This window comes from Ornithorhynchus anatinus, chromosome 14 (assembly GCF_004115215.2).
Source record: "Ornithorhynchus anatinus isolate Pmale09 chromosome 14, mOrnAna1.pri.v4, whole genome shotgun sequence".
NCBI lineage: Eukaryota > Metazoa > Chordata > Mammalia > Monotremata > Ornithorhynchidae > Ornithorhynchus > Ornithorhynchus anatinus.
The window spans coordinates 47628565-47649706 of NC_041741.1; the positions used below are offsets into that span (position 1 = coordinate 47628565).

The 21142-nt window shown below is 50.7% G+C and overlaps 1 protein-coding gene across 2 annotated transcripts in view; it reads right to left on the minus strand.

Moving 5' to 3' along the window:
- TCF20 (transcription factor 20) overlaps positions 1-21142 on the minus strand; it is a 203313-nt gene that overhangs the window by 14571 nt on the left and 167600 nt on the right. The window lies entirely within an intron of this gene.

Sequence of the window (21142 nt, forward strand, 5' to 3'; positions counted from 1 at the left end):
CGGGGGAGAAAAACTATGCCAAGCACTGTTTTAAGTGCTGGGGTAGATACAAGGTCATCAGGTTGTTCCATGTGGGGCTCACAATCTTCATCCCCATTTTACAGATGAGGTAACTGAAGCACAGAGAAGTGAAGTGACTTGCCCAAAGTCACACAGCTGACAGGCAGCAGCGCGGGGATTAGAACTCATGACCTCTGACTCCCAGGCCCGTGCTCTTGCCAATAAGCCACGCTGCTTCTCTACATGCTGCTTCTCAAGCACAGTCCCCGCACCCCGCGTTTGCTGTGGGGCCTTGGCTGCCTCTGCCTCCTGGCCGGGCCCCTTGGGCAACGCTCAGGCTCTGGGGCGGCAAGACAATGACCAGGCAATGTTTTCTAATCCCGGCTCCTCCACTTGTCCGCCGTGTGACCTCGGGCAAGTCACTTCACTTCTCTAGGCCTCGGTTATCACAACTGTAAAACGGGGATTGAGACCGATCCCCCCCGTGGGACGGGGACTGCGTCCAACCCCATCTGCTTGCATCCGTCCCGGCGCTTAGTACAGTGATTATTAAATACGATGGAGAGCCTGCACGGTTCGGGGAGGAGTGGATCAGTAGGAGGGTGGCCTGAGATGGTCGAGGTGGGCAGGTCACGGCAGGGTATCGGGATGAAAGCTGACGGACCCCGTAGGATGAATTTTGGGCACTTGCCCACTCCTTTCTCTCCCCGACGCCTCGCTTTCCGGAGCCACCTGAGAGGAGGGTGAGGAAAAGGAACTTCGGCTGGGAACCAATTCACCACACTCCACCGATTGGAAATCTGGACGCTTCTAGGTGTACAGATGCTTCTGGGGGACCCTAATAGCTTGCCCCCGTGGGTGCAACCAAGGCAGCTGCGCAATTTCCAGCACTCTGGGCCTCTGCCCAGCCCCATCTTGGAGGTCGGGACCAGCTCCGGACAAGAGTGGGGCTTGAAAAGCTGCCCGGGAGGCTGAGGTGGGGTGGGGGGAGCTAAGTACTGAGGAGCACCAGAAAGAACCCCTCTCCCCTTCCCTCTTCTCCAATCTTCCCCCTTCCTCCTGCCACCTTAATTATAATAATACTAATTACGGTATTTGTTAAATGCTTACTATGTACCGGGTACTGTTCTAAGCGTTGGGGTAGATACAAGATAATCGGGTTGGACACAATCCCTGTCCCAAGAAGCAGCGTGGCTTAGTGGAAAGAGCACGGGCTTGGGCGTCAGAGGCCGTGGGTTCTAATTTCGGCTTCACCACTTGTCAGCTGCTTTGGGCAAGTCACTTCACTTCTCCCCGCCTCGGTTACCTCATCTGTAAAATGGACATTAAGACTGTGAGCCCCGCGAGGGACAAACTGATGACTTGGAATCTCCCCCAGTGCTTAGCACATAGCAAGCACTTAACAAATACCATCATTATTATTAATCCCCATTTTACAAAGGAGGGAACTGAAGCCCAGAGAAGTGAAGTGGCTTTGCCCAAGGTCACCCGGCAGACAAGTGGCGGTGTCAGGATCGGAACCCATGACCTTCTGACTCCCAGGACTGTGCCCTAGCCCTAGGCCACGCTGCTTCTTCTTGCAGGCGGTCCTCTTTCACGCTATCCTCCGTGGCTTCCCTCGGGACCCAGGACATGTAGGGGAGAGAGAGGGGAGCAGGTGGGAGAACGACTAGGGACGGAGAGATGGGGTGGAATACAGACCGAAGGGAAGCCTGGAGAATCGTCTCCAACCTAACACGCCGACCTCCGGAGTACGTGGCTCAGTGGAAAGAGCCTGGGCTTCGGAGTCAGAGGTCATGGGTTCGACTTCCGGCTCTGCCACTTGTCAGCTGTGTGACTGTGGGCGAGTCACTTCACTTCTCTGTGCCTCTGTTCCCTCATCTGTAAAATGGGGATTAACTGTGAGCCTCATGTGAGACAACCTGATGACCCTGTATCTACCCCAGCGTTTAGAACAGTGCTCTGCACATAGTAAGCACTTAGCAAATACCAACATTATTATTACAGGGCTTCTACACATCTCAGTTGGGTTTCCCTAGAACTGATCGCCTTACGGAATTAGCTCCAGTTCTTCCCCAAGGGTCGTGTGTTAATCTGGAGCCTCATCTCATTAGGTGGTTTTAGTTACTTCAAATTGGGGAGGAGGAAGAGGGAGACAGGCCAGAGCTGGGAGAAAGGCGAGGGGCCCCCCCAGCTCCACAGCCATTAACCCAGGAAAGATCATTAAGTGCCCAAAGTCAATCAATCAATGATATTTATTGAGCAATTACGGTGTGCCAAGCACTTAACAAAAGTTGATAGGTACTTTCCCTACCCACACGGAGATCAGAGTCTAGAGGGGGAGAGAGATATTAAAATAAATTACTGATAGGGGAAATGGGAGCGTATAAGGGTGTGTACTTAAGTACATACATTCCTAAGTACAAAAATACCGCTGACTGATCGACTGGAAAATACTAAGTGCATAGGTGATGCCGAAGGGAGGGCGAATTGGAGAAATGAGAGTCCAGGCAGGGAAGGCCTCTTGGAGGAGATGTAGTTTTAAGAGGCCATTGAAGGTAGGGAGAGTAGTGGTCATTCATTCATTCATTCAATCGTTTTATTGGGCGCTTATTGTGTGCACAACAATGTACTAGTGATTGGAAAGTACAATTCAGCAACAAATAGAGACAATTCCTACCCAACAACAGGTTCACAGTCTAGAAGGGGGCTCATGATCAAAACAACCTGACCCTTTGGGTCAACTCACGCTCTCCCCCGACCCCATGACTTCCAACATGCCCCATTTGAGACCCGAAGCTCTAGAGCCAAGGAGAGGGGGAGCGAGACCTTGGCCTGCCGGCATTCACGGCACGGCCCCACCGAAGGAAGGAGAAAGATGTCTGTACCCGGCTTGCTTCAGCTGTTGACACTGTAGATTCGGTTGAACCGGTGAAGTTCTTTTTCACTGGACACTCGCTTAGCAACCCACTTGGGTTTGGAAAGCAGGGGCTCATCCCTATCTGATCGCAGAACCGTTACCGGCATCTTCGAGCCAGCGAATCAGTAACAGAAAGTACGTTCCGTCTTAATCCGAGCGAGAGAAATGCGACGCCAGTGCCTCTCTAACGAAGCAGCTGTTCCCCAGGATCCGGGGTTTCCATTTGGCAAATGAGTTTCTCCCAAGACGGAGATCAAGAACTAAGGGTCGCCAGAACAGCCTCCGTGGAAAAAAAGCGTTCCGTGTTCTGGTTTTGGATGACGGCAGGGAGGCAGGGGTGGCCTATCATCTCCTCACACGGGGAGAAGCCCAGCAAATTAAGGAGCCGGGCTCTGGATGGGGCTCCCGGGGGCCCGGGTTCTGGGGGCGGATCCTCCTTGGCCTCTTCGTACAAAATCTAAATCCATTTTGGAACTATTTCCGTCTCGTCCGTCTCGCTGCCCACCCCTTGCCCACATCCTCCCTCTGGCCTGGAACTCCTTCCTCCCTCATATCTGCTCCACCCTCAGCCCCACGGCATTTATGTACAGATCTTTAAGTTATATATTATAAACTACTCTCATGAACGTCCGTCTCCCCCTCAAGACTGCGGTGGGCAGGGTACGTCTATGAACTCTATTGCGTTGTGCTCTCCCAAGTGCTTAGTACAGAGCCCTGCACACAGTTAAGAGCGCAGTAAACACCACTGATGATGATAACTGACAGACCATTAGGAAGCAGCCTGGCCAAGTGGATAGAGGCCGGGCCTGGGAGTCTAGAAGGATCTGGGTTCTAATCCTGGCTCTGCCACCTGTCTTCTGTGTAACCTCGGGCAAGTAATTTCACTTCTCTGTGTTTCCTTTTAATGGGGGTTAAGACTGTGAGTCCCATGTTAGAGAGGTACTGATGTTGGTATTTGTTAAGCGCTTATTATGTACCGAGCACTGTTCTAAGCGCTGGGGTAGACACAGGGGAATCAGGTCGTCCCACGTGGGGCTCACAGTCTTAATCCCCATTTTACAGATGAGGTAATTGAGGACTGTGCCCAACCTGATTACCCTGTATCTACCCCAGCGCTTAGAACAGTACTTGACACACAGTAAGTGCATAACAAATCATAATAATAATGGTGGTATTTGTTAAGCGCTTACCATGTGCCAAGCACTGTTCTAAGCGCTGGGGAGGTAAACAGGAAATACCATCATCATCATCATCATTCCCCTTTTCTTCTGCTCCTCCTCCCCATTGCCCTCCGTCCCTCTGCTCTACCCCCCTCCACCCCACAGCACCTGTGTATATATGTACATACTTATTATTCCATTTATTAATGATGTGCATACATCTATAATTCTATTTATTTATATTGATGCTATTGACGCCCATTTACTTGTTTTGCTGTCTGTCTCCCCGCTTCTAGACCGTGGGCCCGTTGCTGGGTAGGGATCGTCTCTATCTGTTGCTGAACTGTACTTTCCAAGCGCTTAGTACAGTGCTCTGCAGAGTAAGCGCTCAATAAATATGACTGAATGAATGATGATGTTAGTGAAACAACTCCAGTGTGTATCAACAATCAGTCAGTAAATAGGGCCCTGAAGCGGAAAGCTAATTACCTAAAAGGCCAGTTATCTGAAGTCAGGCTAGTTTGGATCATCAAGAGAGGGTTTTTAGAGAACTGAAGAAATGGAACGGGTTTATCCGAAATAGAAAGAACCAATTTGGTTTGGGTCTATAAACTTCTGGCTAGCTGCAGTAGGCTTGGTCCCAGCCGGTTTGGCTATTTGGCCTTTTACTGCCCATGAATTATTTGCGCTCTGGAAACATGAAGAGGCTTTGCTCAAACTAAGAAGATGCCACCCACCACCATCACCACTTTTTTATGGTATTTGTTAGGGGCTTACTCTGTGCCAGGCACGGTTTTAAGCAACGGGGTGGACACCAGCTAATCGGATTGAACCCGGCCCACAGGGGGCTTCCAGTCTTAACCCCCCATTTTGCAGATGAGGTAACTGAGGCCCAGAGAAGTGACGTGACTTACCCATGGTCACCCAGCAGGCAAGGGAGGAGCCAGGATTACAACCCAGGGCCTTCTGACTCCCAGGCCTGTGCTCTAACCACTAGGCCCTGCTGCTTCTGGAGAAGCAAGGTGGAAGTTCACACTGTGACAACCACCTAGGCAACTCACTAAATATTCTGGCTTTCTCTCCTCAGCCCTATCCTCAAATAATAATAATAGTTATATTATTAAATTAAAATTCAAATAATTAAAAATTTTAATTAAAATAATAATAATGTTGGTATTTGTTAAGCGCTTACTATGTGCAGAGCACTGTTCTAAGCGCTGGGGTAGATACAGGGTAATCAGGTTGTCCCACGTGAGGCTCACAGTCTTAATCCCCATTTTCCAGATGAGGTAACTGAGGCCCAGAGAAGTGAAGTGACTTGCCCACAGTCAGCTGACAAGTGGCAGAGCCAGGATTTGAACCCGTGATCTCTGACTCCCAAGCCCGGGCTCTTTCCACTGAGCCACGCTGCTTCTCAAAGCAATCCATTAATTGTATTTATCGAGTGCTTACTGTGTGCACTGTGCCGAGCGCTTGAGAGAGTTCAATATGAGAGAGATGGGAGACACATCCCCTGCCCGTGGCGGCCTTACGGTCTCGAGGGGGGTGATGGACATTAATGTAATATCTAATCATCTCACTCAGCTCTCTCGGCCTGTGACGAGTCTAATGGAATCCCCTGCAATTGAGCCGGGCAAAGGGAGGGCCACCATCTGCCCATCCCAATCCTCACCCACCCTCCCACCCCCACAGAGAGGGGCTGAAGAGGGGCCAGAAGGGAGAGGAGACCCCACCCCTCAACCGCAGTTAGTCCCGAATGCTACGGCCAAAGCGGGCACCCTGTTTCCAACAAGTCACTCCCCGGCTCCCTACTCCTACCCTACCCATCGGGGCAGAATCGAAACCCAATCTTTCGGAGCCTTTCCTAGATCACACTTGATGTCTTTTCTCCCTCCCCGCTTTCCTGCTTTGTTCAAAAAATTATTGAAATCTCAATCCCCCAGCATTCGGCTTTTCCCGGTTATTTCTTCCCCTTTCCGCCTTCTCTGCCCGGGCATGTAATAATAATAACAATAATAATGTTGGTATTTGTTAAGCGCTTCCTATGTGCAGAGCACTGTTCTAAACGCTGGGGGAGATACAGGGTCATCAGGTTGTCCCACGTGGGGCTCTCAGTTAATCCCCATTTTACAGATGAGGTAACCGAAGCACAGAGAAGTGAAGTGACTTGCCCACAGTCACACAGCTGACAAGTGGCAGAGTCGGGATTCAAACTCATGACTTCTGACTCCCAAGCCCGGGCTCTTTCCACTGAGCCAATTAACTCCCTTTACTCTCCACCGCCCAAAACTTCTACACTACTATCTGTGCATACCGTAATGGAAATTCAGGGGACTGCGTCTTGGGCCCGAGTTTGCCTTTATACGTGTGACTGTGGGCCAAGCATAATCTTTCTGTATTTCAGTTCCTTCACGAATAAAATCTAATATAAATAAAAGCCTCGGGCTTCGCCCCCCATCTGAGGCAACTGCTCGGCGCGTTTCCCGAGACACCGCGGGAAGGGCAAGGAGAGAGGAGACGCAGTTGTTCGAGGGTTGGGATGAGGGTGGGCAGGAGAGGGAGAGAAGAGGTGAGAAGACAAGAGGAGAGAAGATGGAAGAGGAAGGGGGGGAGGAGGAGAGGAGGGAGAATGGAGAAAGGGAGGAAAAGGAGGAGAGAGAAGGGGGTGGGTGGGGACCGTGAGAAGAAACTGAGCAGCCCAATCTGAGGTGGAGAGGCTGGTCTGAGGATCCAGCATGGTGTAGTGGAGAATGCACGGGCCTGGGAGTCAGGTCATGGGTTCTAATCCGGCTCCGTCACTTGTCTGCTGGGCTTGTGTGCCTCGGTTACCTCATCTGTAAAACTGGGAATAAGACTGTGAGCCCTACGCGGGACAGGGAATGTGTCCACCCCGATTTGCTTTTATCCACCCCAGCACTTAGTACAGTGCCTGGCACATGGTAAGTGCTTAATAAATACCATAATTATAATTATTATCATTATGAGAAACCAAAAAGATGGGCTGGGGTAAAAGTCTCCCCTCTTGTTCCCCCCACTCCAGACCCCCAACTTCTTTTCTTGACGCCCCTCGCTGTCCCAGACCTAAGCATCACTGACGCCTGGCTCCCAGAGGAGGGGACCTTTCTCTGAAGTCAGCCTGCCCTTTCTGTTTATTTATAACGGCAGGTTTACGGGATTATATGCTTATATGGTATGTGCTAAGGGATTACTGTGTGTCAAGCACTGCTCAAAGTGCTGGGAAACATAGTCCCTGTCCCCCATGGGGGGCACATTCTAAATCAGTGGGAGAACAGGTATTGAATCCCCGTTTTACAGTTGAGGAAACTGAGGCCAGCAGGCAAGTGGCAGAGTCAGAATTAGAAGCCAGGTCCACTGACTCCCGGATCTGGGCTCTTTCCACTAGGCTACACTACTTTCCTCACAAGGCAACCTCCTCCTTCTGGACATCAGCCAAAGGAGGACAACACAAATCTCAACCTCCTCAAGGGAAGAGTAACCAAAAAGGTTGACGGGAATTCACTCTGGGGACAACTGGAATGCCCAATCCCTTGTTTCCACTCAGCCTGGAGATAATATAAACTGCACTGCTTCCTAGGCCACAAGAAGCAGCGTGGCCTAGTGATTAGAGCAAAGCTCTGGCAGTTAGGAGGACCTGGGTTTTAATCTCAGCTCTGCCACTTGTCTCCTGTGGGACCTTGGGTTAGTCACTTGACTTCTCTGGGCCTCAGTTCCCTCATCTGTAAAATGGGGATTAAGACTGGGAGCCTCATTCATTCAATAGTATTTACTGAGCACTTACTAGGGGCAGAGCACTGTACTAAGCGCTTGGAATGTACAAATCAGCACAGATAGAGACAGTCCCCGCCCACTGACGGGCTTACAGTCTAATCGATTGGGACCCGGTCTGTGGCCAACCTGATTACCTTGTATTCATTCATTTATTCATTAGTATTTATTGAGCGCTTACTATATGCAGAGCACTCTATTAAGCGCTTGGAATGTACAATTCCGCAACAGATAGAGACAATCCCTTGTCTGGTACATAGCAAGTGCTTAACAAATACTATTAAACCTCTGCCCCCGGGCCTTCCTAACCTGATTTCCTTGTTTCTACCCAGCGCTTTGCACAGTGCCTGACACACAGCAAGTGCTTAACAAAGACTGTGAAAGAAAAATTCTAAAACTCTGATTAGCTTGTTTCTACCCCAGTGCCTGGCACATAGTAAGCACTTAAATACCATTTAAAAAAAAAGAAAAAAAAGGAGCAGGTTGATCTAGTGGAAAGAGCCCGGTAGACTTCAATAACTTTTCTTCTTCCTATTTTTTTTTTTAACGGTATTTGTTAAGTGCCCATTTACGGGTACGTGAGCACGCGCAGGTCCCTGTCCAATAGAGGGGCAAGGTAATTATCTAAAAAAAAATAAAAGGAGTTCAATCAATGGTACTTATTGAGTGCTTACTGCCTGCAGAGCACTATTCTAAGCACTTTTGCCAGATAGGTTCCCCACCCACAAGGAGCTTACAGCCTAGGAGGGAAAAGCGAAAGAGCAAGACAGAAGAAAGCTGAGTTTCAAAAAAGGTGTGAAACGGGAAGGGGTATCTTTGAGACAACATATTTGACAATCCTGTGAAACGTCTCAGGGGTCTCGGCTAGAGGGGTTGATGCCTGTGTTCTTTCCAAACTATTAAGTCTGTTCAGGTTGATAGACGCTGCTCTCGACAGTCAGGTCCTTAAGGGCACGGCCCGGACCGTTGAACCTCGGATTGCTCCCAGCACGGGGCTCTGCACCCCTAGGGATGCTCTGATAAAGGGGAGCTCCCCTCCCCGCAGTGGCACATCCCCTACCGAGAACCCGCCTTTTCATCCTGCAGCTTCCACTACCCACTAATTATCACCCAGGTTCCAACCGTCCATTTTAAGGGGAGGGGAGCAGAAAGGGCTGATGGCAATTCACTCCGGGGACACCTGGAAAGCCCATTCTCTTGCTTGCATCCCGCCTGGCGATGAGACCAAAAACTGCTCTGCTTCCTACACCGCCAAAAGCAGTGTGGCCTGTCGGAAAGAGCCCAGGCAGGCCCTTTTGTTTTAATGGTATTGGTTGAGCGCTTACTACATGCCAGGCATTGTACTAAGCGCTGGGGTAGATACAAGCTGGTTAGGTTGGACGCAGTCTCCGTCCCAAATGTCACAATCTTAATGCCCATTTTACAGATGAGAGCACTGAGGCACCGAGAAATGAAGTGACTTGCCTGAAGTCACGCAGCAGACACGTAGCGCGGCCGGGATTAGAACCCAGATCTTCCGACTCCCGGGCCCAGGCTCTTTCCACTAGGCCACGCTGTCCCTACTTAAGTCTGTGAGCCCCGTGCAGGACGGGGACTGTGTCCAACTTGATTATTTTATAATACTCCTCCTACCACTTATAATAATAATGATATTTGTTAAGTGCTTACTATGTACTAGACGCTGGGATAGATAGCTACAAGACAATTGGGTTGGACAGGGACTGATTATCTTGCATCTATCTATCCCAGCACCCAGTACATAGTAAGCACTTACTATGCATACAAGATAGTTGGACACAGTCCCTGTCCTACACTGGGCTCACAGTCTTAATCCCCATTTTACAGATGAGGTCACTGAGGCCCACCGAAGTGAGTGACTTGCCCAAGGTCACACAACAGACGGGCCACGATTAGAAGCCAGGGCCTTCTGATTCCCAGGCCCATGCTCTATCCACTAGGCCTCGCTACCCCAGCTTGGCACATGGGAGGTGCTTTCCAAATACCACAATTATTATTAACGATTATTAAGTACCACGGGATGTTCGAAGTCCGCAAGTGGCTCGGAAGGGCCAGTTTGGGGGGCAAGGGGAGGATTCAACCACCACAGTCAGGCAGTCCTTCTGACCGCCGGCTCAGGCTCTACCTGGAACACCCACCCCTAGAAGTTTCAGACCGGGCTGCTTTGCCTCCCATTTCTGAGTCTTTAAGGTATATAAAACCCTGGATGTTTTGGGTTCCTGTCACCTTAGAGATAAACAATTTCCTCATGTTCTCTCATAACAACCGAGATCAGCTGCTGCGTTTCTCCTCGCAGCTAATAAATTTCTCCGCCAAGGAGCTTGCGTCTGGAACTGCCCGCCACAGTTCCTGCTTGAGCTTCGGGGCCAGGAGGGGATTAAAAAAACAACCCCCCAAAACACACATAAAAAATGAGATGGGGGGTGAAACCTACGCGGACAAGGCAGCAAAATCAAGGCTCCTCTTTTTGGACTGCTTTATTCTCATTTTTTTTTTTTTTTAAGAATCAAGGCTTGAAGGAGTCTTTAATCTATTTTAATGTTATTCCGTTGTGCTTGTCCCCGAGGCTGTTTTAACAAAGGGTGCTGTTTCAGAAATTATGTAAAATCTACACGCACACTAATGTGTGCATAAATTATACATATGGGGCGAAGGGTGGGAGTATGCAGGCCTGCCTACTCACCCAGGGGAGAGAGCTTAGAAGCAGGCTTCCCCGGCTGGAGGTCCAAGGGGGCAGATGTTGTTGTTATTAATAATAATAATAATAATAGTGGTATTTAAGTGCTTACAATGCACCGGACACTGTACTAAGCGTGGGGGGAATACAAGCGAATCAGGTTGGACACGGTCCCTGCCCCACATCCGGCTCAGTCTTAATCCCCGTTTTGCAGATGGGGTAACTGAGGCCCAGAGAAGTGAAGTGACTTGCTCAAGGTCACACAGCAGACAAGTGGCGGAGCTGGAACTAGAACCCGTGACCTTCTGACTCCCAGGCCGGGGCTCTATCCCCTCCGCCGTGCTGTTTCCGTTGAAGGGGACCGTCGACCCCAGGCGTCACGGAAGGGGAAGAATCTCTCTCCGCCCGTAGCCTCGTCGCCTCTCGGCCGGTCCCGGGTCTGTGGTCAGCTCCTACCGTTCTCCACTGACCCTCGCTGCCCCTGCCCCTGAAATACCCCCCCGGGGAGGGCAATTCTTTTCCAGGTTTGGCAGAGGCCCGGGAGCTCCTGGGAGGAAAGGCGCGACGTAAATGGGAAGCGGGACAACGCGCAGATGCCGTTGGGTGAAAAGCTGTGGAAGCCCTGGCAGGCTGACCCTGGCCACGGCGGGGGGCGTCTGGAGCCCAACCGTGACCGCTACCAACAAGACCAAAACCGGGATCGACGTGCAAGGCCGTGTTTGGGAAGAGGGTTCTCTCCTAAAAGCGGCACCGACGGAAAGAAGTCGGACGTCCAGTGAGCCAGGGTTGCCGGCCCCGCCTCTCCCAACGGGCCCTGGCCCACCCTGGCACCTTCCCGCTTTTTACAATCCCTCTCGTTCGGGTTGGAAAAAACCCGCCGTTGCTGCTGGATCCCCTGTGCCACGTTACAGATGCTGCTGCTTTTCACAATCCACCGAGAGCTTAATGGACCCATCGCCTCTGCCTCCTGGGATACAATCATCTGCTTCCCATCAAAAGGAACGCACGCACGCACACACACACACACACACACAGCAAATCTCTCTCTGCTCTTTTCAATCCTCCCCATCCTTCTGATCTCACACAACACAAACTGTCCCCTTGCGAAGCCAGGCGACGAGCCCACCCCCTCGTCCCGGGTAGATTTTCATTCCTAGCGACGGGCGGCCTTGGGTAGCGGATGCCCCGCCAACGGCCCCAGTAGGAGGGCAACCTCCCGTCGGGTCGAACCCCCCTGAATGGAGCCGGCCTCTTCGGTCGAAGCGCGTGGCCGCACAACTCGCCGCTCCGCCGGACGGGACGCGGGCGGAGAGCGGATGACGGCGGGGGGTAGGAGGGCCAGCTGGCTGCCGCGCACCGACAGCCGGGCGGGGAGAAGCAGCATCCCGCAGACCCGACTGGACTCAGCCTCAAGGAACGTGGTCGGGGGGAGGATTTGGGAAGCACTCACTGCGTGACAAGTGCTGTGCTAAATCGGGATTAGAACCCAGGTCCTTCTTACTCCCAGGTTTGTGCTCTAACAACTGGGTCGTGAAGGTGGACGCGGCAAGTGAACGCAGGGCTCGTGGGCCAGATCGGGCTTTCTAACACTACCGTCCTCTCCCTCAAAATTATCCCCACCCCCCCCCCCGCCTCTGGATATCTTTTCTACCTCAAAAGATCTCCAGGAATGACGACTCCCCAAACCTTCCTCTAAGCCCGTTCCGATGTTCCAGCCCCGAGACCACTCAGACTCCTGCTCCGCTACGCTGCAAGCTCCTCGATGGCAGGGATCAGGTCCACCCGACTCCATTACACTGTCCTCCCCAAGCGCTCGGTACGGTGCTCGGCACCCAGTGGGCGTTCAGTAAGTACCACCCACTGACTAGCTGGAAGCCCATCAGAAGTCCTTCCTGTGGAACTGAAGCTCGCTTCTTCTTATCCCCTGTGGTTCTCCCAACAAAAGCCCTTCGATTCATTCAATTCATTCATTCAATCGCACTGATCGAGCGCTTACCGTGTGCAGAGCACTGTACTACGCGCTTGGAAAGTACTATTCAGAAATAAAGAGAGTCAATCCCTGCCCACAACGGGATTAAAGTCTAGAAGGGACCGTATTTTATTTCCTGGTGTCGGGCCCATCTCCCAACCTGTATCACTTGCGTCCTAGGGGGTGCTGCCTCGATCGATCCTTTTCATTTATTTATTCTTATTTATTTACTCCTATTAATGTCTGGCTCACCCTCTAGACCATAAGCTCATTACGAGCAGGGAATGTGTCTGCTAATTCTGTTACATCGTACTCTCCCAAACACTAAGCCCTGACTCTCCGGGATTAAGGCTTCCTTTCCGCTTCTCCCACTCCCTTCTGCGTCGCCCTGACTTGCTCCCTTTATTCATCTCCCCTCCCAGGCCTGCAGCACTTACATACATATCTGTAATTTATTTCTATTAATGTCTGTCTCCCCTTCTAGGCCGTAAGCTCGTTGTGGGCAAGGATGTGACTGTTTACTGTTATATTATACTCTCCCAAGTGCTTAATATAAGTGCTCTGCACACAGTGAGGGCTCAATAAATACAACTGAATGAATTAACTTAGGACAGTGCTCTGCACATAGTAAACACTTAAAAAATGCCACTGGTGGATTTTAATACAGTCACCCTATTTTTATTGGACTATTCTTCCCAACTTTGAATTTTCTTCCCAACTCACGAAGCACGAGCAACCCCGTCCAGTTAACTCTCCTCCGCCAATAAGCGCAGACCCTCCTATCCTTTGTTCAGGGCGTCGATAGGGATATTAAATTAAAAACAACCCCAAGACCAAGCCCCGTGAGACCTAACTCAATACCAACCTTTCAGGATGTCCCGGAGATGGCCGCTTCCAGCTCACCGGGTGACCTTTTATCAGATGTCAATAATTTCAATTTCTGCTGGGAGCGGCCTTTTCCCTTAATTCTTTCAAAACGGATCGAGCATAAGGAGGCACCTGACTTCCACTCCAGGAAGACACGGCGAAGATGCCAGATACCTGAAGAGGAGGAGTTCCTGACTAAAAGCTATCTGTGGAGCTACTCCATCTCCTTCTGCGCCATCCGTGAACTTGGATTTGTACACTTTGGGCACTTAATATCCACCCCACCCTCAGCCCCACAGCACCTACGTGCATAACATTTATTTATATTAATGTCTGTAAGTCTGTAGACTAGGTTCATGTGGGCAGGGAATGTGTCTCCCAACTCTGTTTTTTCTTTTTAAATGGCATTTTTAAGCGCTTACTCCATCTCACTGGGCTAAGAAAGGTCTGGGCGGTTTTCATCTATTAAATATGGACATACGTCCTTCTTTCTTTGGGATCAGTCATTTTGATTATTTCCAGGTAAAATAATTGAATGAGGAAACACAGACTCTACTTTTCAAAATCTACAGCGGCTGAAGTGGGCCACTGATGTTTCCACGGTTAATGGCGGAAAACATTAATACTTATTTAACCATTTGGTCACTTTTAAAGTGTGTGGTTTAAACCGTTCAGTTACACCTGCGGAGGAGGAGGTGGTTGGAAGCTGAAAAATCTCTGCCCCTCCTTACCCGCCTCCCTAGGGGAACGGAGCCAACGACAACGTGCCTGCCATCTCTGCTCTACCGAACTCTTCCAAGTGCTCAGTACAGAGTTCTGCATACAGTAAGTGCTCAGTAAATGACGGTGATGATGGTGGGAAGGCCGGGCGTTTTGCTCTGACTGTTTTCAATTCACTCTGGAGCTTGTTCCTGTGTTCTAGGTGCCTCTCCCAATCAGAGAGTGAATCCCTTGAGGGATGGGGCCCGTCTGAAGCATTTATAGCTATTTGCCCTAGTGCTTAGTGCGGGGCCTGGCACAAAACAAGCGCTAAATAATAAATGAGAAGGAGTGAATTTAAGGACTGGGGAACCGTACTTCTAATCTCTCTGATGGACTCGGAATTTTTTTTTTTTGATATTTGAACCGTTAGACAACAGAAGAATTATATCTAGCTTGACTAGCCCCAATTTTTGCCCGTGAGGAGAGATACTTCCCGATAAATGTCCCTTTTCCTCCTGTTCCGCCAGCAGATGGTGATAGCCTGCCTGCAGCCTGTGTGGAGTTATGTTGCTTTGAGCCCAGGGAAGAAAGTGCACGGTACAATTATTTTCTTTTTTTTTAGGGGGAGAGGGAGTCGGGGGGAGGAGGGACGGGGAGTCGGGGGGATGTTTCCGAAGGCTCCTGCTTAGCTTTGAAAACCCACAGGCTGCACTTAAGATACAGGCCTGAGTGTGTGAAGAACCGTAATCGCAGTCGGATATCTAACTAGCCACTGGCTAGCATTAAGCAAAGACAAACTGATTAATTCCACGCTTCCCCTTCTCTGCTAAATTAGCAAAATGATGTACCGGTAGGCCTATGAAAAAAGAGGAAAATCATCTGTACCCCAAAACGCGTGGTTCTCTTTCAAAAGTCATTACCCTTATCGCAAGCGGACAGTCCGTTAGGCCTGACTCTTTGGGTCCCGGCCAAGCCGAGCCCGTGAAGGGGAAACGGGGATTAACAGGAAGACGACCGCAAGGACTCAAATCTGGCCTTTTCCCGTCAATACGGGGTTTAATAACAGAGGTCTCCATTACTTGATCTGGATAGAACAGGATAGAGAATTAGGGAGAATTCCTACTACAACCCAGCTCCCACCTTACTCCTCTAGCCTCAGCTTGCTCACCGCGCCCCATCTCATCCGTCTCGCTGCCGACCCCTTTCCCACGTCCTCCCTCTAGCCTGGAACTCCATCTCCCTCTGTATACGCCAGACCACCTCTCTCCCCACCTTCCAAACCTTACTGAGGTCACGTCTCCTCCAAGGAGTCCTCCCCGCAAATAAGCCCTCTTTTCCCTGACTCCCCTTTCCTTCCGCTTCACCCACGGACTTGGATTTGTACACTTGGGGCACTTGATATTCACCCCACCCTCAGCCCCACAGCACCTACGTGCACAACATTTATTTATATTAACGTCTGTAAGTCTGTAGGCTGTAAGTTAATGTGGGCAGGGAATGTGTCTCCCAACTCTTTTTTTTCTTTTTAAATGGCATTTTTAAGTGCTTACTATGTGTCAAACACTAAACACTGGGGTAGGTACAAGTTAATTAGGTTGGACAGTCCCCCTCTCACGTGGGGCTCACAGTTTCAATCCCCGTGTTTTTGTCCGTCTGTCTCCCCTGATTAGACTATAAGCCCGATGGGCAGTGATTGTCTCTCTCTGTTGCCGAATTGTACATTCCAAGCGCTTAGTAAAGTGCTCTGCACATAGTAAGCGCTCAATAAATACGAATGAATTTTACAGATGAGGCAACTGAGGCATAAAAGTGAAGTGACTTGCCCAAGGCCACCCAGCAGACAAGTCACAGAGCCGGGACTAGATCCCGGGTCCTCCTAACTCCCAGGCCGGAGCTCTATCCACTTAGGCCACGCTGCTTCTCAACCTCTTAACTCAGGAATCCCCATTCAATCCAAGGTTGCCGATGTTCTTCGAGAAGCCAACCCCGTCCTCAGAGAACTCCTCGAGCTTCCCTCCAATTCCCCTGGAACGTCCGCCAACAGACTGGCAGAGACCCTCCCATCTTAACGGTCGAGGGCCGCTCCGCGGGTGAACACCTGCTGGCCGGGGAGGCCAATCGGCTGAGGGGGAGTTTTACGGCAGAAAGAACCCAGACGATGGACTTGCTAATTTTTTTCCCCCGGACAACTCCAGAGCGGCAGGAGACCAGGCCTTTGCGGGTGAGGCGGGGCCCCGCAGAGTCCACGATGGACTCAGCCTCGAAAAATCATCTTCTGCAGCTGGAAAACCCGCCATCCGGGCACCAGCTGCGGCAAATGGGGGCGGCGACTACGGCCGTGGGCAGCCAGGGGTTTGTCCGGGCACATTCCACTTCAGCTCGCTTCTACAGACTCTCCACTGAATTTAGCATTTGTGGGCATTTACTCTGTGCAGCGCACTGTAATATTAACAATCTGAATAACAATAACCACGATAATACTTGTGCTATTTGTGAAGCGCTTACTATTCGCCCGGCACTGTACCAAACGCTGGAGTAAGATACAAGATCTTCAGTATGGAACCTGTCCACGTCCCACATAGGACTCAATTATTAATCCGTATTTTATAGATGAGGGAACCGAGGCCCAGGGAAGTGAAGGGACTTACCCGAGGTCACAGAGCAGATGAGTGGTGGAGCTGGGATTAGAACCCAGGTCCTTCTAACCCCTAGGCCTGCGTGCTATCCGCTAGGCCACGTTGCTTCTCCTAACAGATGTACATCACCTTGAGTCTATTTATTTGCTACGGTTTTAATGAGATGTTCTTCCCCTCGATTCTATTTATTGCTATCGTTCTCGTCCGTCTGTCTCCCCCGATTAGACCGTAAGCCCGTCAAAGGGCAGGGACTGTCTCTGTTACCGATTTGTCCATTCCAAGCGCTTAGTACGGTGCTCTGCACATAGTAAGCGCTCAATAAATACTACTGAATGAATGAATAACAGTCCAATAGGACAGTGCTGGGCACATAGTAAGCGCTTAACAAATACCGTTATTATTATCGGTAATGTCTGTCTCCCCCTCTGGGCTGTCAGTTCATTGTGGACAGGGAATGTGTCAATTGTTTTACCGTACTCTCTCAAGCGTGCAGTATGGTGCTTTGCCCGGCTAAGCTTGCAATAAATATGATTGAATGAATTATTATTATTGCTAGTAATAATAATAGCTATCCAGCTTTTTCAGACAGCCAGATCCTACCACACAGAGGCTTCTCCAGCAGGGACCGAGGAGGTAACAGGCTCTCCCTTCATCCCTGATGCCTGTTTCTCTTTCCCCTTGCCAAAATCCCCCTTTCTCCCTCAGCTGAGTTACCCGGTACAGACGTGTGATACACGAAGCCCTTCTATCCTGCTGGTTCCAGCTCAGCTCCCATCTGTTTCCCCCACGGTTTCCCAAAATTAAAATCTGTCTGGGGCCTCCGGTTTCATCATCAGATAATATTTATTGAACACCTCCAGGTGTGAAGCAGCCCCTAGCTGGATTGACAAAGACAGGTCCCCACTTTCAGAGGCCCTGCACTCTTGATAACTTTCCTCCTCCTCCTCCCTCACTCTCCCCACGACCCCCGGCCCCCGGTTAAGTGACGAGGGTGTTGCAGACGCACGCTCCGCTGCTTGCAACCTGCTTCCCCTCCACAGAAAATTGTGAACGACTCCTAATGAAAAAGCAAACCCGATTCCCCGCTCTTAGTATTGGAGGAAAGGGGGGCTCGCTGGGAAAGAGGGACGTATCGGCATCATAATATGGCTTACTTTAGCGGGGAGGGGTGCTAGAGCGTGGGCAAGGAGAAGAGGGGGGCTTACTTTATAGTGTTGTGAAGTTGTATTGTATCTACCCCAGGGGTTAGCACAAAGCCTGGCACGTAGTAAATACTTAGATACCACAGTTACCATTATTATTATTATTACTGTTGCTGTTGTCCTAAGCAGGACACCTCAGTGGGCTCGAAGGGGCCTTTGAGAGCAAGGAGGGAGCTTGGCAGATGGAAAACGGACAGTTGCTTCCAAGGGGACCGGCTCAGAAACTTTAAATCCTCCAAGCGTCCTTCCGCCAACGGACTTTCACCGCATTAGCCGTCGTGACGCGTTTGGGGCTTGGGAAGGTGTCGTCCCGACTCGGCTTAGAAACCGGCGGCTTTTCCCCATCAGCTTTGGTCCCCCGAACCAGACTGAGATGGCGAGCTGGTGGGGGATTACTTTGAGAGGAGAAATGTGTGGCGTGTGAAGCTTTAGGAAAATGATCCGGGCAGACTGAGGGTGCGGGGGCAGGGATTTATTAGCGCTAAGGTCGAGGTGTGTGACGCAAATATTTCATCCGCTCTCTGTTCAAACGTAGGCCCTTTTGCAAGCTTGCTCACTTGAGATTATAAGCTTCTTGAGGGTAAATGCATGTGGTATCCCACAAGATATCACGGACTCTTGGGGACCTGATGTTTTCTGATTATATATTTAATACAATCTCTCTCTCAGAGTTGTGTTCCACAGCTCCCTCTAGCCTCCAAAGGCAAAAGCCTCCAGGGAGGAAGTGGGGCAGGGGAGAGGAGGAGGAGAAGGAGCCTCCAGAGGATTCAGAAGACCTCCAGTCTCCGGCTCATAGCCCAAGTCTTCAGCCCAGGACCAAACGGGAGAGGGAGGGCGGGATGGACAGAGAGATAGTGGCCGCCCCCAGGCCCTAAGAGCTTTTCACTGGTCTTTGCCACCGCCATCTCCCTCTCCTTGGATTCTGCACCTTCCCCACACCCGAGTTTTACTCCTCCTTTCCAGCCCTGCTTAAAATGCTTCCCTATCCGATGGTCTCACTTATCTCCGCCAATCCCTGGGAGGGAGGAAGAGGGAATGCTTGATTGCCTTCTGGCGCTGGGAATGGAGTGCTGGGGGGTGTGGGGGGGGACCCCAGAGATTTGCCAAGGCTCACATCAAATTCGCTTTGGAAAAAAAAAAAATCAAATCAAATCAAGGGGGAAAAGACACAGCTCGGTCAGCCCACGGAGAAACAGCCCGACGGGGAAATGCTCCTTCAGTTGAGCTGCTAAATTTTTAAAGCCGCCTTTACCTCGGCGAGTTACCCTAGAGTATTCCGCGTTAACGGGATGGATTCTCTTCTACGGTGGCGGAGAGTGGTATAATCAGAGGGAACTCTCGATAAATGGTACCACGTGCCCAACGTCGGGCTAAGTCCTGGGGTCGATACGAGACGATCGGTCGGCACAAGGTCTCTGGGCCGCACTGGTTTCCCAAACTGAGGGGAACGGGGAGTGGGTGTCTCATTCCCGTTTGACAGGGGAGGAGAGTGAGGTCTGGAAAGATGAAGCGACTTGTCCAAAGTCACCCGGCTGACCAGGGGCAGAAATGGAATAATGATAATGGTGATTGTTAAGCGCTTACTATGTGGCAGTCACTGTTCTACGCACTGGGGTAGACACAGGTTAATCAGGATGGACACAGTCCCCGTCCCACGCGGGGCTCACACTCTCAATCGCCGTTTTACGGATGAAGTAACCGAGGCCCAGAGAAGTGAAGCGACCTGCCCGAGGTCACACAGCAGACGAGTGGCGGAGTGGGGATTAGAAGCCAGGTCCTTCTGACTGCCAGGCCCGTGCTCTAGCCACTAAGCCACACCGCTTGGTGGACCCCAGGTCTACCGCCGCCCAGACCCGCGCTCTTTCCACCGGGCCGCACCGCCTCCCGTGGAGCCTGGGAGCCGGAGGGATTGGTTCTGAGCCCCAGCTCACACAGACGCACACCCCCAAAGGGGCCGGAGCTGCCCGAGGCCCAAAAAGACGACCCCCGGGCTCTCAGGAAACATCCCAGAACCCTTGGAGACCTTGGAGCTTGGGTAGAGCACTGGCACTACCCACCCTGAGATTTTCTGGAACTTTGTTCTTCACCTGTATATGTAACTGCTCACCCTAATTGCTCCATTTGTCAACTTTTTATGGCCTTCACCGCCTTTCGCCTGTAAATTCCTTGTGGCCGGCGGAACTGTCAGGTCCCTCTTTTATATTTCCTCGGCATTTAAGATAAGCGCATTCCACTCATGGGTCTTCAATACATACTACCCATATGAAGCAATGGTATTTATTGAATGCTTACTGTGTGCAGAGCACTGTACTAAGCGCTTGGGAAAGTACAACAGAGGAAGCAGTGTGGCTCAGTGTAAAGAGCCTGGGTTTCGGAGTCAGAGGTCATGGGTTCGACTCCCGGCTCTGCCACTTGTCAGCTGTGTGACTGTGGGCGAGTCACTTAACTTCTCTGTGCCTCAGTTACCTCCTCTGTAAAATGGGGATTAACTGTGAGCCTCACGTGGGACGACCTGATTACCCTTTATCTCCCCCAGTGCTTAGAACAGTGCTCTGCACATAGTAAGCGCTAAACAAATACCAACATTATTATTATTAACAGAGTTGGTAGATGCGATCTTTGCCCACCAAAAGCTTACATCCCATGGGGATTTTAAATTTCCCTACTCTGTCTCTGGCCAAAAAAAATAATTTGGGCAATGCCACATGCTTAGTGTAGTGCTAAGCGCTTAGTACACTGCTCTGCACACAAGCAGCGTGTCCTAGTGGGTAGAGCACAGGCTTCGGAAGCAGAAGGACCTGGGTTCTAATCCCGGCTCCGCCACTTGTCTGCTATGTGAATTTGGGCAAATCACTTCGCTCCTCTGTCCCTCAGTTACCTCACCTGTAAAATGGGAATGAAGGTTGTGAGCCCCAGGTGGGACAGGGACTGTGTCCAACCCGATGACTTTGTAATAATCTTGGTATTTGTTAAGCGCTTACTGTGTGCCAAGCACTGTTCTAAGCGCTGGGGTAGATACAAAGTAATCAGATTGTCCCGCGCAGGGCTCACAGTCTTCATCCCCATTTTCCAGATGAGGTCACTCAGGGCCAGAAAAGTCAAGTGACTTGCCCAAAGTCACACAGCTAAGTGTGAATTTAACTATTTATTTATAGCCATTCTAATGAAATGTACATCGCCTTGATTCTATTTAGTTGCCACTGTT